We start from the raw sequence: 14716 nt of genomic DNA on the forward strand, positions 1-14716 counted from the left end.
AGGCCAACCTCACCTCCCAGCCCCAGGAGGAGTTTTGGTCACTCCTGGGCAACAGCCCCCCGCACCACACACACACACACTCCCCCACAAGAGGCCTCCAACAGCCTGAGTAGCCCTGGGGATGAGTCTAGGCTGCCATCAAGACTGGAGGGGTCACAGAGGCTTGCCTGGTGCTGACAGCCACTCTAGCCTGCTGTGCCTCAGATGGCCACCTGGGAAGGAAGTGGTCTCAATACCCACGAGGTCTCCCTCCCCACAATGCACATTTGGACCTCTGTGGGTAACCTATTCCCCTGAGGGTGAGCTCTTTGGCTCCAGGATGGAGATCTCAGGAGAGTGAGAAGGGTTCCGGGCCTAAACAAGAGGACAATGCCAGTGCCTAGCCTAGAGTGCCAGGCTGGGGATGATTTCTATGAATGATACGGACATCCCAGTGTTAAGGATTTACAAGCCGTCATGCAGAGTGCTGGCAGATTCTGGCCCCAGATCTAGGAAGCAAAGGTTAATGAGGCTAGGGTCAAGAGGTACCAGAAGTCAAGCCAAGGAGAATAAAGTTGAGAGTGGCTGTGCCCACCGTCCTGCCCATCAGGGGAGGATGTTGCTCACAGGCAGCAGGATAGCTGCCCTAGGAAGACCCTCCAGCAGTGGGGTGTCTTCCCTGCCCCCTCCCACACCTTGCCAAAGACCAGGGTTAAAGGATACCCTCACAGGAAGGGGCCACCCTGAGACTGGAATTCTCCTAAGTCCACCTCTGCCTCAAAATTCTTCTCTGTGAAATGGAGAGGAAGCCCATGGACCTTGCATTCTCACAAGGTGGCTGAGAGATTCCAGAGGGAAAATGTAAGTGGAAGTAAAATTTAAGCCTGAAAGCTGGTCAAACAACGTATTACCATTCCTCAGAGACCAGGTAGATACTTACTGATTGGTTCAGCGTTACACCCCTCTACCCAGAATCTAGGCTGAGAACAAGACTTCTGACTCCACAGGCTCATACACTGAGTGCCAGTAAAGAGAGCATATGGACAAGGGCTGCTGAGAAAACCAGCTGCTCCAGCCTAGAAGCCCAAGCTGGATGGAAGGATTCAGGAGCAATCACAGGTTTCCTAGAGGAGGAAGAGCCTGCCTTGGAAGCAGGGAGGATGTGATAAAGGGGAAGGGCCTGCAGGGGGCCTGAACTCTGACCCTTCCTTGAGCTTCTCACTCCTGTGGACAGAGTGTTCCCCATCTCTCAGGGGCACCATCCTAGACAACATCTTCCCATGCCATCTTCCACTACAGGGGCAGGTCTAGCATTTGGGGGTTGAAGGGGGCTAGGAAGTTCCCTGAGGCAGCCAGCACAGGAAAGGAGTGTGAGAGAAGACTCCGTGATGGGGGTTGGGGATATAGCACAGCCACAACCTCATCACACAGAATGAGGTACGCAGGAGCATGGCTGCAAGCAAAGCTAGGATGGCGGGGCACCAGGCCGAGGGCCTAGAGGTACCCTGTCCAATTCGCAGCCTCTGGGGAGCTCTGCACCTTTTGAGCAGTTCCCTTCTTCCAACAGCCAATCCCACAGAGCAGAAGGTGCGGGGACACACATACATACACTCTAGGCATGTCTCCCCGCTCCCCCACCTCAAGCCCCGTGTCCTCAGCCTGGCTGCAAAGACGACCTGGATGCTGTCGCCGCGCCGTCCCACCCGACCCCGGCAGGGTCACAGGAGTCTGGCGCCCGGAGCGGCTCCAGAGCGGCGCCTCGGGGCTGGACCGATGTCCCCGAGGGCGGGCGGCTGTGCCAGCTGAGTGGTAGAGACGCACCCCTCAGTCCACCCGGCGGCACAGCCTGCGCCCCGCCCCATTCGAACCTCGCTTTCTCTCCTTAGGAAAGAAAGGCCGAAATGCCACCATTAAAGCGCCTCCATCCTCTCACCGCACACACAAAGTTGCTCCAAGTCGCGGGGGTTCTGGCGGCGGGCGAGGGTTAGGAGGGGCCGCGCAGCTGGCGGGCGCGCGGTCACAAACTGGGGTGCCGCGCGCGCCCCCTCCCGCTCCGCGCGTGCATGCCTCCACGGGCGCGCACCCAACATCCCACCCCCACCCACTGCCCCGAGGCTCCCGCCCAATCAGATACCGCGCATGCGGCGCTGCCGGCGAGCAGGCACCCCAGCTCCCGGCCTGCGCCCCGCGATCCCGGCCTGGCCGCAGCATCAGGGCCTGGGCAACTCACCGTCTCGGGCGCGCATTCTGCGCGCAGCTCTGCTCTCTGGCTGCATCCCCGGCTCGCCTCCGCTCCGCTTCCCGCTCCGGGTCCGGTTCCCGCTCCGCAGGTCTCGGCTCCGAGATGGAAGCAGCAGCAACGAGCAGGGAGGGCGTGTGTACGCGCGCGCGCGCGTGTGCGTGTGCGCGGGAGGGCCACCGCGCTCCCCTGCGCGCCCGCTCCTGCCTTCTGCCCTCCACGCTGCGATGCCAGCAGAATCCCTAACGCGCGCTCCCACCCGCCTGCGCTCACACACACGCGCGCGAGCGTGCAATCCGCGGCCGCACCCCCGGTTCCACACTTCCGACTCTCCCTCCGGTGGCGCTCACAAAGGGCTGGATGCACCGGCCCGCCGAAGCTCCCGGAGTGCGGCCCGCGGCGCCGAATAAGCAAACCTGCGTCCCCTTCCAGGCTGGCCCCGCTTCAGGTCCCCAACTGTCTCCGGAGGGGAGCCCCTCGGGCGTCTCTGCTCCGCCACCATGCCCCACCCGGCCGCGGCCACTCTCCCAGCCTGAACCCCGGCCGGGGCACTCAACTCGGGCTGCCGACGCTGACAGCCAGAGGCACCAGCTCCCTCGTCGCCCACGCCGCCACCCGGAGCCGCGTGCTCTCCCGCTCTCTCTTTCCTCGTCTTCTGTCACTGCCCCTCTTTACTTCCTCTCTTTTCTCCTGCCTGCTCCTGGATCCCAATCTGTCTCTCGCGTTTTCTCTCGCTATCGTGCTGCCGCCCTCTCCCGCGCTCTCTGCTCCCCACCTCCCTGGGCTGCCTCTCACATTTTCTGCATTACATTGGGTGCCGCCCGCAGCTCGCCTGGCCCAGGGTTCGAGCGCGCAGTAGACAACGAGAGGACCAGCTGTGCCCCGTCCCCGCCGCCCTCTCCTCTCTGCGCTCGCTCGGTGGCTACTCGCTCTGGCCTGTCCGGCGGCGACGTCCCGCTCTAGCCTCGGCTGTCGCTGACAGCTCCCATCTCTCCCAGGCTTAAAGGGATAGCGCACCGGGCTCGCCTTGCCCACTCGGGGGCACCGAGAAGGACAACCTCGCCGCGCGGGGACAGTCCGAGGTGGTGGCACAGCCGGGGCCGTGCGGGTGGCACCCTGTTCCTGGCCGTTGAGCCCGGCCTTCCCGGGCTGGAGGTGAGTCAAGGAGAGGGGCGGTCGGAAGCTGCCCAGACCAGCCATCCAGGGTGGGGCGCTCAGTGCTTGTTGGCAGCTAAGCTTAGGGGCAGGCTGGAGGTATGGGAGCAGCGCAGAATGGTTGCTTGGGACTGCGGGGTCGAGGAGGAAGGATCAGGGAAGCAGCTGTCTGATTCTGAGCCCAGAGCGAGGACACCTGTCGTGCTGGGAGGACAGGGATCACAGGGTGGCCTCCTACTCCTGCTCTATGACCTTGGGCAAATGCCTGCCTCTTTCTGGGCCTCAGTTTACCCTTCTTTGGAAGGACATTGGCTTCCATCATCTCTGAGGCTATGTATTAAATCTCGTAGAAGAGAGAGACCCAAGGCGGGCCCTCAGTCCCCAAAATCCCACCTACTCCTTGCTTCTGAGAGCCACCACCACCCCACCTTCACCGGGCCTGGTCTGCCCCTTCCCTCATTCTATAACCTTCCTTCTCCATCCTCTTATCAAAGGAACAAGACAAAGTTGGGAGGTACAGGGGCCTACCAGGGAAAGCATACAGGTTGCAGAGCTCTTTCACATCCAAGATCTCCCTGGACCCTCCCAACACTCCTGGGAAGTAAAGAGTACCCCTAGACTCCTGGCCAGCCTTATCCTAGATAGGGCTGGTACATGAGCACTTCATCTTCCTGGTCCCCCACTCTTACTCCCACCCCAGACAGACCCTTGCTCCCCAACCGCCACAGAGAGATACATTTTGCCCATTTGTTCTCTAAGCATCTATCATGTGCCCTGTCCTGTGCTAGGTACTGGGGACACACAAATGATTTAGACACATCTAAATAAGAGAACAGGAGGTATAATGGAACTTTGGGGGATGCAGGAGATCCAAGAGAAGTCCTGGAAGAGGTAACATTGAAGCCAGGGATTGAAGGATGAGTAGGAGTTGGCCAGGTAGAAAGGAACATAAAGGGCATCCCATGCCAAGAGAAGAGCAGGTGCGAAGACCTGAAAGTGGGAAACAGGGAAAGATGGGTATATTTGGGGGAAGAGAAGCTATAAGAGCCTTGAATTTAGGAGTTGCAACTTTGTTCTGGGGCAGCAGTGGGGATGCCACTTAGCAAATCTAGGCAGAAGCCCTCCTCATCTTTCAGGCATCACAGAGACATGGCTAAGGGCTCCCCAAACCAAGGAGCTTTTGAAAGAGGCCTCCTGTCCTCTCCTCTCCTGTAAGCCCAGTCCTAACCTCTGCTCTTCATCTCTGCAGCCAGGTGCAACACAGTCTCCCCCTGCTGACTGGAACTGGGAGTGGGAGAAGCCCAGGCTTTGCTGTGGCTGGGATATGAATCCAGCAAGGACCAGAGAAGGGCACCCACCCATTAAGGTACCCTATAAAGACTCTAGACTTTGGTGTCAAGCATACCCAGTGCCAGATCTAGCGTTAGTATCCTCCTCTGTACCGTGGAAATAAAAAGACTCAGCCACCAAGGGGATTGGTTTGGGATTCACAAGGAATGTTACAGGAATAACCTAGTACACCGTAGGTATTCAACAAATGGCCTTTTCCTTCCCCACACCTAAGTTTGATTTTATGGCCCATCCAAAAGGCCCTTACTGTCCCCCTGTTCCCTCCTTGCCTGGCCATTTTCCTTCTGCCTTCCTACCAGACTTCCTGGGGTCCTCAAGGGAGATGAGCTCACGGCTGTTGCCTGCTCTAGCTCAACACACCTCCTGAGGAGTGTTCCCAGGGCTCCCAGGTGGGGCCTAGGGAAGCCAAACGGAGACAAACAGCCTTTCCCCAGAGACCTTGACATCCAAGCAGAGCAGCAGTTTCAGTCTACATCCCCATCCATTTCTCTTACTCTCTGTTCTGGGAGCCACGCTTGAGAATTTATGCCTCCAGCTTTGTTGTATAACCTCAGATTCATAGCACACCCTTTCTGAGCCTCAAGTTCCTCTCTAAGTTTGGGGGCAAGCTTGTGTGCTCCACAGAGGCAATGAATGTATGTCCAAGTCATTTATTTTTCCTCAGTAGGTCCAGCCTTGGCCTCCTATCCAGCAGATACAAAGGTCCCCTTTTGCTAGTGTCCTGCCCTTACACTAGTGGCCAGAATTTGCAGAGAGGCCCACTTGGAGCAACCACTCTTTGTGGCCAGAGCAGCAGCAGCCTGGGGGCTGGGAGCCAGGGGCCAGGCTAGTATGGGCAGCTCCAGGGAGGAGCCCCTTCACTAGAAGCTGGGAGCTGGATGCTTCCTGCCACAAGGGCTGGGTCAGTGCCTCTGCAGATGCCACCCAGGGCCCCTGTGCTATTTTCAGCCATTTCCATTTCAGGCCAGTGGGGGAGACCTTGACAGCGTCCCAGACCTAGTCACCAAGCCAGGTCCAGCCCAAGTGGCCCACATAGAGTCCCAGGAGGTAGCAGGCATTTCCTGCCTGTCTTCTTGGCCAAACCCTGGCATTCTGGGTCAGGCTGAAAAGTAAATAGGATCACCAAGTGTTCAGAGAAATGCCCCACCCAGACAGGCTGTCTTTTTGCTATCTCATCCTGTAAAGTAAGTGGATGGTTTGCAAGATTCCAAGTGGAAACAGCAGACACGGAGCATAGGCTTTGGGGTCAGACAGACTCAGTCACCTCCAAGTCTTTCCCCACACGTCTCCACCACCACTAGACTTCCACACAATCCATTCAAATCCTTTCTTCGCTAAACACCCTTCCTTGACTACCTACCCTCTGCCCACTCCATTCTCCCTCCTTTTTACTCTTAACCAGCTATAAGTCAGGAGTTTTCATTGATTTCATTCCTCCCACTAATCCTGGTATTATCATTCCCATTTCAGAGAAGGGAAAACCAAGGTTCAGTGTGGGGTTCCAGGATTTGAACTGACAGCCATTATTCTTCATTCTTTCCACAAACATTTATTGAAGGCTTGCTTCACACCAGGCACAGTGCCTCGTGTGGGGAATACACATCAGAGGACTTAGAGTCCAGAGAAAGCAACAGACAGAAATCAAACCATCATGCAAAGAAATGTAAAATTACAACTAGGACAAGTGCTATGAAGAGCTATGGGGCTGTTAGGTCAAAGTCCAGTCTGTTCTTGGGAGTCAGGAAAGGCTTCCTTTCTGCAGGACATGACATTTGACCTAGCACCAGAAATTTGGGTAGATATTAACCTGGAGAAGTAGGGGGCTCCAGAGAGACGGGCTAGCACATGCAAAGGCCCAGTGGTGAGAGGAAGGAGGAAATCCCATGTGGCATGAGGAGAGAGAATTGGATATGGGGTTGCAGGTGGCATGGGGTCAGAACAGCAGGTTCTAGTGGGCTCCATAAAGAGTTGAGGATTTAGCCTGGTGACTCTGGGCTGGCCCTGGAGTTTTGAAGTAGAAGGCAGTGGCGTTTGAACTGAGCATCTCACCACCACTCAACACCCTCACTCACTGCTCCCCCATCAGATGTCTGGGGGTCTCTGCTGGTCTATAAAAGCTGAATTGAATCCTTGGGACTTTGATTTTACCATGTGTAAAAGGGAATAATTTTTACGCCTCTAGTCTTTCTGGGTAGGAGAGAAGATGAAGGAAACTGGAATTCTTGGTATAACCTCAAGCTACCTTATCAAGGGCATCGCTCCTTTGTCAAGCATCCTTCTGGGACCCTGAAGTCAATACCGTCAGGGGAAATAGACATAGCAGCTGATCTTATAAAACTTCCCCCTGGAGAACTTTAGCCATCTGCTCCCCACCAAGGACATGGCATGCTTCCCCAATAGGACTGAATTACCCTCATGGGTACTGCCAGGCAGAGATGGGTTTATGAGTTCCATTTACAGAGAGAAGGAGCTGGCCTGGGTCACCACAACAAGCCCCCTGCCTTGCTTCATCTCAGACTGCCTGGGGAGAGTCCAGGGAAGGGGGACTCTGTGGAGTGCCACCTTCCCTCCCCTAAGGAGGGCTGGCTCCCTGACAGCAGCTGGAGGTGAAGCAGCTGGAGGTGAAGCCACTACAGAGCTCACTCCCTCCCTGACAGCACTGCACTCTGCATGTGGGAGGCTTTTTCTCACCTCTGAGTTGCAATTGCTGCTTCTGAGCCTGCCTTATCTTTTTAAGGGCCCATCCTGAGGTCCTAAGGATGCTGGGATGACCTTGCAGGAGCTGTCTCCAGGTCATCAGGTAGCCTTTAGCTTTCAGAGCAGGAGCTATGCCAGCTTGTTGAGAGGGCTCGGGTCAATCCACAGACCTGCTACAACAGCTTTCTCTACAGTTATCATACCTACCTGTAGCACAGGAAAGTGCTTTGCTGTCCAGAAGCTTATCATGTGTGCCTTCTCAGTGAAGGTTCGATTCAGCCCAAGGAAATAGGAACAAGGATGATTCTCATTTATAGATAAATGAGAATGGATTATGGCCAGTATGGACTTGGGGACCTGCAGTCCAGCACAGTCACATGACAGCAGGGTCAGGCAGGGGTGGTGGTAGCAGGAGTAATAGATGTTGGGGATCTGGGCAGAGATCTGCCTGTTACTGAGAGAGGGGATTGGAGATACAGTTCGGGCAAGGGGATTTGAGGACCTGGAAGTGTGTACACATTGGAAAACAGACCTGCCATTCAGCTCCTACTCACAGAAGCTATGTCCTGTGCCAGGCCCAGTGGGGCCCTAGCCTTGGGGGAACTCAGGCTGTGAGCAGACAGGCACATGGATAGCCACCCTCACAGAGGAATGCCAAGATTCCAAGTTCTAGAGTGGGCACTGAGTCAGGGTAGGGGGCTGGAGGCCAGCTGGGTCATAGAACTGACAGTCGGGAGCCCATGGAGCCTGGTCCCAAGCCTTGGAGTAGAGCAGGGGGCCTGCTGTGCTCACTTGGGCTGGCAGCCAGTTCTGGCTCTCCCAAAAAAGTCGTGGAATGGCTGCCCTTAAAGGAAGTATAGGAATATTCACTGGGCAGGGAAGGGAGGCCTAGGGAAAGGGGAGTGCACTGATTAGGGCACAACTGGGTCTAGGTCACCTCTAGTCCTAGGCACCCACCAGCCCAGGCCTGGCCATGGCAGGGATTCAGGGAATATGTGCTGGTCACATGGATGATGTTTGAATGTAAGAGAGAAGAATGAGAGGAGAGGGGAGGGGAAAGAAGGAGAGGGGAAAGGGGAGGGAAGAAGGAAGGCAGGAAGGCAGGAAGGCAGGAAGGAAGGAAGGAAGGAAGGAAGGAAAGAAGGAAGGAAGGAAGGAAGGAAAGAAAAAGGAAGGAAGGAAGGAAGGAAGGAAGGAAGGAAGGAAGGAAGGAAGGAAGGAAGGAAGGAAGGAAAGAGCTGCATGAACACAGAAAAATAAGAAAACACCCACACTGTAGAGGGAGTAGCAGGATGGCGAGCAGGGTACACTCCGGGGAGGTGGCAGGGCAGGGAGTCAGGGCCAGGTCACCAAGATTCCTGAATGCCATGGAGGATGATTGGACTGTGAAGGTTTTAAGGGGAGACAGATAGTTAGATTCGAATCTGTGGACACTCCCTCTGGCTCCTGTGGGAAGGATAGATTGGAGAGGGTGAAACTAGAGGTAGAATCTGGAGAGGAGGCTGTTGGGGTCATCCAGATGAGGAGATGCAGTGAGGTGGAGGGATCCAAGGATAGATATTTAAGAATTAAGAGGCAGGACTTAGGGAATATCTAGTTATTAAGGCAGGAAACCAGGGACTCCCAAGGCCTTTTCGACAGAGTAATTGCCATTTGCCGCTAGCTGATACCCACCAGGCTTAATGATCTTGTTCCAGGGAGCCCTCATACCAGCCTTCCTCCATTGTCTGCAGTGTGTAAGGGGCACCTTGGCACACAGCCCAGATCCCCTTCAGGCTGGGGCACTTCTTCCTCTACTGGAGGTATTGAGGCTGCTGGGCCACAGGTGAGTACCTTCCCTTGCTGAGAGAGGTGCACCTTGCCCAAGGCCTTGCCCTTCCATGGGCAGCTGCATCCAATGACTGTTCAAAGCAGAGGATAAAGGCCCAACCCTCTTGCCCCAACTCAGACAACCCAGCGAAGAACGTTCAGGTCCCAAACCATCACAGCCCACCTTCTTGCTTCTCTGCCCCGTCTTGCTTCTCCCTCTGTCCCTCTCTCCATGCTGTTGATCCCGTAAACCTCTTGCACACTAATCTCCGTCCACATACTGGTATTATCATCCCCATTTCACCCATAGAAAATTGAGGCTCAGAGATGTTAAGTGTCTTGCCCAGGATTGCACAGAGGTAAGTGTCAAGTCAGGGTATGCCTGGGGAAGGAGGTGGCCAGGGTTCCTTGTTGGCTGGGGTTGGGGGAGGCGGGGAGGGGTAGGAGTCAGACCCCAGGGAAGGACAGTCCGGTCCATAGGCCAGTGCTAGAATAAGGAGGGAATTATTTCATCTGCCTTTCTCTCCCCATTCCACAGATGAGGAAACTGAGCTCAGAGACAGAACAAGATGTCATTTAATGATGGCCCCACACATATTCCCTAGGGTTCTGCCTCCCAGCCCAGCACAGGTGTTTCTTTTGGATCTGAGTGACGTCTCTTCCTGCCTGCCCCTTTTCCAAGCCCAGCACTGGGTCTTAAGTTTGGGGACATGGTTGTATCTACCCTTCCCAATTTTCCACATCTAGAATGAGGCACCTCCAGCTACCCCGGGGCCTGTCTCAAAGACCTGTGCAGCAGCCTGGGCTGCCCAGCCATGGCATGAAGCTGGGATGTACTGGGCTAGGCAGGCAGACAGGCATCAGAATGGCACAGCAGAGCAAACAGGAAAGAAATCAATTAGTATGTTTGATTAATATTAATTTTTAATTCACACTGAGAATAACGCACCCCACTTGACACTGCATACTCACTGCACTGCTGCTGTTCGCCACTGCTGCCACCACTGTGGCTTGGTGTTCCCAGTGGCTCCCAGTTCTTCTGTCAGGAGAGCCAGGCCCTCATATGGTAGACTGGTCTTCTTCAAAGCCTGAAGAAAAATGCCCCCCCGCACCCCGTGGGAGCCTCACCCCTTCTGCCCAGAAGAAAGTGTCTGGTGAGTCTCCTTGGTGTAAAATGGGAGAAGTCAAGAGGTGCTCCCTCCTGGGAGGGACCCTGTCAGGCCATGTCTGTTCCAAAGTCAGGGTGCACTAATGGACTCTAGGGTGTGGTGACAGACCAGTTTGAGGGGAAAAGGATATTCTGGGTGCACTGCGGCTCACAGGTGCTAAGTAGTTACTTACGCAGGCCACCTACATGAAAAGACAACGCTGCACCTAGAGTCAGATATGTCTTAAAACTAGGACAATCCCAGCTCTCATGTTCTATAACATCAGGGGGCAAAGTTCAGCTGTCTCTGTTGATCTGAAATTTGACCACCTACGGGGTAGAGAAAATTGGTCTGAATTGAGAGAGACTAAGTCCATCACACTCTGTAGCCCCTGGCCCTCTCCTCTCCCCCTACCAGGCGTCACGCCCTGAGAGAATTATCCTGTGGGACTGAGAAAAGAGACCATGGAGTGAGGCAGACTTGGTTGTAATCCTAGCTCTGCCACCTATTAGTGTGACATTGGGCAAGTCATATAATGTTGCTGAGCAAGGCCTTTAAGAACCCTTCTGACGGTGCTTCCTGTTCCCCTTCAGACCTCACCCTCTCTTGATATTTACAGAACAAAACATCCAATGGCTTCCTCCAAAAAGCCCTTCTTGATTAAGCTTTCTTTTCTCTCCACCACTACTACTCCCACTTCTGGCACTGCCCTGAACACAAGCCCTCTCTGACCCCTCCTTAGCCCTCAGTAGCTCAGCATGTACAGTGCACACTCTGCACAGGCTGAGTGTGCACTGTGCATGCTGAGCTACTGTACCAAAAAGAATATGGCCTTTGAGGCAAATATCCCTGGTGCAAATCCAAAGTCATCTCCGTGCTGTCTGCTTTAGGCACATCCTTCAAGCACCTCAAATACAGTGGAACCAAAACTGATCTTCCCTCCCCAAACCTACTTTTGCTTCTTTTTCTTCCCTATCTCAGTAAACAACACCCCAGTCAACCAATTGCTCAAGCTAGAAAGGTAGGAACCACTGGGACTCCTCCTCCTGCCTCATCTTTCACATCCTACTCTGCACCAGGTCCTCTGTTCCCACTCTCCACTACATACCCTCTGGTGAGGCTAGCAGAGGAGAGAGGAGAGGTTCTCTGTGGAATTTACTCCAGTGCCTAGCAGGGCTGGGAGAGGCTTCGGAGACCAGCCAGTCTTATCCCCCCATTTTACAGATGAGGACACTGAAGCCCAAAGAGGGACAGAGACCTATCCTAAGCCCGAAGGTGAACTGCTCATAACAGAGCCACACTAAGAAACCAGGTATCCTCTGCAGTCCACATAGCACCTCAGAGAGGTCATGGTCAAGACCAGGCTCTGTGACAGTGGCAGGAAAGAAGCTGAAGCTCCTGAAGTCCCAGCCCACTTCCCCCAACTCTCCAGGCCCAGAGAGGCTGCAGGGAAGAAGTGAATAATCCACTAGTGAGAGCTCATGAAAACCAGGCATTACTTCATGGCAGCTCCACAGCCCAGTTCCTGGGAGTCCCTCTTGGACATGGCCCAAAGCAGTGGAGCCTCTCGGTTCCCAACCCAATGCTTCCTCAGACAGTTCTTCAGGCACTCCAACAGTTTACAAGGCAAAGAAACACCTTCCTCTTCCAGTCTGACCCTGGAAGCAAGACTGGGGGTACCATGGGAAGAACCTGGCATACGTCAGAGCTGGAGCAGAAATGCTTGGGAGTAAAAAATAATATGTTACTGCACTAACTACATGCCAAGCACCATTTTAAGGGATTTATATGTTATGTTTAATTCTCACAACACCCTATAAAGTAGGTGCTTTATCATCCCTATTTCACAGATGAGGAAACTGAAGCATAGATAAGTTAAGAAATGCACCCAATTTCACACAACCACCATCCAATTATAAGCAGTGAGGTTGCAGAGTCTGCGGCTGTAACCATTCACCATGCTGCCTATCAAACCAAGCACTGCTTCCAAGCCCAGAGCCACCCAAGATGGTGTTGGAGGGTGGATTGGACTTACATTCCTATTTACACACACTCTTTAGAATGCAATAAATGAGACACCTGTGTCTGCAGACTCAGGACACAGAAGCAAGTTGAGCTGCCCCTGCTTTTACCTCTGTTCCAGAAGACAGCCACAAGTGGTCAGGTCATGTGGAAACATGAGGCCACTGACCTAATGAATGACTTTGGAACTCATGTTCCCAGGGCCTTAGGCCTCACGTCCAGAACCCTATATGATAATTTCCCAGGACCAACCAGTTCTGAAAAGCCCAACTCCTCATTTCATCCACTTTCAGGAAGTTCGGGGTACTCTCCAGGGTCCTGAAATATCTCTCCTGTCTGCAGGCAGGAAGTCTGGAGACCCCAAAACTGACTTGGTTCTCTGGACGTGTTCTTTAAAACCAGGCAGGGAAATCAACCTTTTGGACATGGACTAATCCCCTAAGCTCACACAGAAAGCTATTTCTCAGATTCACCACCACCACAGAGAATCCTCTGTAAAGTTCATGAGTTAAGGCACCTCTTCCTCCTCCCTGTGGGTGGTTTCATTCTCATCTGAATTTTTATGTAAAGGATGTGCCTCAACGAGATGGTCCATAGCCTGGTATTGGGGTGAGTGCAGAAGGAAGTGTTTAGCCCAGATGCTCAGAAAATGTCATCAGCTGTCATTATCACCATTATCACCATCTTCCCTGAGTAGCCTCCTCCTCTGGGACAGCAACCACACGCAGCTGTGCACGCCCAGTTCATGGCTTTAGAAAGAACATCCAGGGAGAAGGCAGTGATTTCCATTGCTGTGTTCCAAAGATGGCCAGAGGGCAGCATTTAGGGGAAGGAGGAGAAAGGCCCTCCTCTCAGGGACTGCTCAGATCCTCTCTGTCCTAAAGCTCCCTACTTGGAGTACCTGAAATATCTATGTCCTGCCTGTGCTTTCAAGTTAAAACCAGTTAAGGAGAGAGTCTCCTTCAGTTCCCACAGCCACAATTCACAAGTCCCAATGGGGAAACCCCCGAGGTGACTTCAGGACCAATTGATTTTGGTGCCATCTGTTCCCTCACAACCGGCCTCTCTGGGACCCCACACTCCCCATCTCAGCCAGATTCCAGTGATGGAAGATAGCAGGAGCCCTCCGCATTGAAGGACGGGGCTAGCTCATAGGTAAAGGGCTGTGTCCCCAACACAAAAGTGGGAAATGGGGAGAGAGAAGCAGCTACACCTCTACCCTTTGCTTCCCCTTCCCACATTCCCCAGTTACCCTAGCTTGTAAGGGGCAAGGTTTCAAGGCAGAGGCCCCTTACTTTTCTCATCATATCCAGCCCCAGCCAGCCACAGGACCTCTTAGGTTCCATTACAGAGCAACTATGCAGGCTCCACTACTAGGTCTGAGAACCCTCAACTCTTCCTTTCAGCAAACACTTATTAAGTACCTGTGTGCCTGACCCGTGCCAGGCAATTCTCTTACACTTGATCCCATTTGATCCTTATAACAACCAATGGAAGTAGGTATTTTACAAGTGAGGAAACTGAGATTCAGAGAAGTTAGGTTATTTCCCCAAAGTCACACAACTGAAGAGAAGTGGATCAGGAACTCCAGATTGCCCCTTTTCCAATCCAATGAGAGCAGCTCTCCCATCCCTGCCCCATATGGTTGATCCAACAGAGCTAGCCATAGCACAAACCATTGCCTGAGTACAGTGAGCCTCACTGAGGGACTGGAGGTGGGGAAAGAAGGAATGTCTGGCCTAGCTTACACTTGCTCTGAGAGAACCTGCCCAGATGGCCACCTGAGTCTTGGAAAGAACATGCCATGTGGGCAAAGGTCAAGGTGATGGAGGAGGAAAAGCAGTCACATCCAAGGCACGGCTCCTCCCTTGACCCTTGCCTGGCAGGGCAGTCAGGCACCCAGAGAACTGCTGGGGCTGCAGGGTGGGAACAGAGAGGGATTGTGCACTGAAGGGGTTCAGGAGGCAGCTGTGCCCTCCTCCTGTACCTGAATACAGGCCAGTCACTTGCATGGGCCATTGGAGAAGACCCCTTCCAAAATGCCAACATTTTCTGAAAAGGTCGGGTCACCACCCCCAGAGGTAAGGCAGGTAACCAGAAATAGGCCTGTTGAGGAAGGGTTAAGGGACCACAGGTACTTCATAAAAGCTCCTGCTGATTTTTCAAAAGAAACAAAAAGCTCAACGTCCTTCAGAAACTGACCATTTTTTTATATGTTGACCACTTATTCAATTTCTTTTAAGTACCCTATGAGCCAAACATGTGCCATCTCTGGCTTATGGCCTTAAATGCTCCTACTGAGCAAGGCACCAGTGGA

The 14716-nt window shown here is 53.7% G+C and overlaps 1 protein-coding gene across 1 annotated transcript in view; it reads right to left on the reverse strand.

Annotated features, from left to right (window-relative positions):
- LINGO1 (leucine rich repeat and Ig domain containing 1) overlaps positions 1–3377 on the reverse strand; it is a 192444-nt gene extending 189067 nt beyond the window's left edge. The window contains exon 1 of the transcript XR_003043384.1: positions 2210–3377. The gene's annotated coding sequence lies outside the window, so the exon portion shown is untranslated. The remainder of the gene's footprint in view (positions 1–2209) is intronic.
- Positions 3378–14716: the final 11339 nt, after the last annotated feature.

Source organism: Pteropus alecto, unplaced genomic scaffold, assembly GCF_000325575.1.
Source record: "Pteropus alecto unplaced genomic scaffold, ASM32557v1 scaffold38, whole genome shotgun sequence".
In the NCBI taxonomy this organism is placed as follows: domain Eukaryota; kingdom Metazoa; phylum Chordata; class Mammalia; order Chiroptera; family Pteropodidae; genus Pteropus; species Pteropus alecto.